The sequence below is a fragment of the Varanus komodoensis genome, unplaced genomic scaffold (assembly GCF_004798865.1).
Source record: "Varanus komodoensis strain SLA01 unplaced genomic scaffold, ASM479886v1 scaffold7_1, whole genome shotgun sequence".
In the NCBI taxonomy this organism is placed as follows: domain Eukaryota; kingdom Metazoa; phylum Chordata; class Lepidosauria; order Squamata; family Varanidae; genus Varanus; species Varanus komodoensis.
In genome coordinates, this window is record NW_025336479.1 from 13,772,374 (window position 1) to 13,774,912 (window position 2,539).

Consider the following 2,539-nt stretch of genomic DNA (forward strand, 5'->3'; position numbering starts at 1 on the left):
AGTGACAGTGTCGCCCTTTTGGACAAACTATGCCGAAGCCTCCCTCTTGCTGGGTTCAGATGATATGACAAACCATTCTGAAACAACTTGGCATACACTGTGGCTTATTGTGTGGACCCAGTCTTAGTAACCAGCTTTGCACCATCTCTGAGGCTCAAGCTCTCTTACCGGCAGTAGGCAGGGGTGCCACAGTGCCAACCCAAATCCTTGCCGCAGAAATGTCACTTTGTGTGTGAACATGGTGAGGGTGGTTAGGAGAGGGGGGTTACATGGCACCCAGAAGACATGGGCTGTTTGATGGTTGCAGGTGGCTTGTCAAACAAACCAATAATACACCTTCACCAGGTTTGCACATAATGAGAAGCTAAGATACACCCCACCATGTGCCAAGAATTCAAAGTGGTGGCCGCCACCACATGCATGCATGCATGCTTGCATAAATAAATAAATAAATAAATCCACGCAGGGAAATCCACCCATGGTTGCTTTTCATTATGCATGAACCAGACCAGGGTGTCCTGCATGTCCCGTGTGGCCTCATGTTTAAAAGGGTAGTTTGGAATGTTTCCTCTTCATGCCTGTAAGGAGGCAGAAAATCTTGTGGTGGGCATTTGTCTGGGGCGGCGCGGCGGGGGGGGGGGTGGACCTTATGCCTGAGAAGCGGTCTAAACTGAGTCAAAGGAAGAGAAATCTGTTCTAGGCTTTTGAATCTGGTTGGATGAAGCTCTTGGAGGTGAATGGGTGCTCTTTTCGCATTTGGATCACCACCCTTCTTTGTAACCAGCACTACCTGCTCATGCCTTCTCGTTCACAACCTACGCAACTCATATGATTATAACTATGCAAATCTTGCAGCATAAAGCGTGTGAAGTCTCTGCCAAAAGCTGCCACAGAACTTCCTCAGCAAGCAAGGAATACGAAACAATGCAGCGTTTCTTGTCATGAATCATACTTTCTATTCTTCCTCTCTCTGTATCTGGAACATTATGTGTCTATTGAACTCCTCCACCTTCAAGTCTCTTCCTGAAAACCATTTTTAAAAAGCTTTCTTATGGACTGAACCAGCAACTTACTATAAGATTTTTGCCACCACTTCCTTTGTTTGCACATCATACTTGGGATGCCTTTCTTGAGCCTTCAGTTTTGCCCCACGGACCTGTATTATTTTGATTTGCATCTGGCCTTCTTTATGAAGGGTTTTTGCCTATCTGTACTTCAAACACTTCGCTTTTGATGGGTACAACTGATGCTCATACCACAGGTCTTTCAGCTACAGGTCTTACACAGGCCTGCGGGTCAAATCCAACCTTCACAGGGCCCCAACCCAACCCTATCCCCCAAATGTTTGGAAGTTTCCCAGCCTTTTTGTGCTTGTTTTTCCTGTTCTAAAAGGCTCAACTACATCTCCTAGGGCTTAGCGACTGGCAATAAGAAATTTAAGCTAAAATATGCTGATATTTTTGGTATCTTACCTTTGCCTTTGGTCACTAGAATGAAGCTCCCAACAAGTTTCTCTAAAAATTGAATTAATCCCTTAGGCTGACTTTTCTGTTTCATGCTGCTAGTATGGGCCTCTGGAATATACCACAGCTATTCATCTTATTTAATATATGCATTTTACTTTGTGCAAAACAGAGATTCCATGGCTTACATTTAAATTATGCTTATTTTACTTATGGTGTTGTACTGGCCAGCAAACCTATGATGAATGCAATATGATCTTGGGGTATGCACTAGGTAAGCCAAAATCTTGCCAGGTTCTCAGCCGGATCCTCCAACTGGTAGCATTGCCACCTCACTCCCATTTGCACCCTGCACCAAGACCACTGGGACTCACCCAGTGCTGTAGATGGGACCGTGCTGGCAGTTCTACAACGTTCTTGAATGCACATCACGCCTAATTCACCTCGTGTCTTAACCTTAGGATTACAATTATTTCAAAGCAGCAGTGCTTCAAATGGAAATGTAATGCTTCTTTCAGCATAAGATAAATCTGTGCTTCTTCCTGAACCCCATAGCCCTCTCCTGGAACAGCCCCTTTCCTGCCTTCCTGATTCATGTCTGATTTCTGGCCTGAATGGAACACTGCATGGAGAAGACCAGCTGTTGGACCTGGAGCACAATGGTTGGGGGCCATTTGGAGGTGGGAAGGCCACTGCCACGTTTCTCATGCAAAAGCAGCCGCTCTGGAGTAAGAGATGGAAGAGCGCAAATGCTAACTAGCCTTTATAATGTTCAATCAGTGGAAGCAGGGGCTTTAATCAAGGAACTGAGCAACTCCTGGCACATCAAGTCTAGACTTGGATTAATATCTGAACTTGGTCGATGTGGAAAAGGAGAAGATTGGAAGGCAAGCACTGACATATATTGCTGAGAGAAGCAAGGCTCCGTTTGGTATCGGCTTGTCAGGCACTTCTAACACTACTAGATACAAAATGGGTAAGTCTGGACAAACAGGTTGAACAAGTCGAGCACTATGTAGGTCTGAATTGCACAGGTGCTGTATGTTAAAAGAGACAGTATCTGCAGCAGTGGTGAT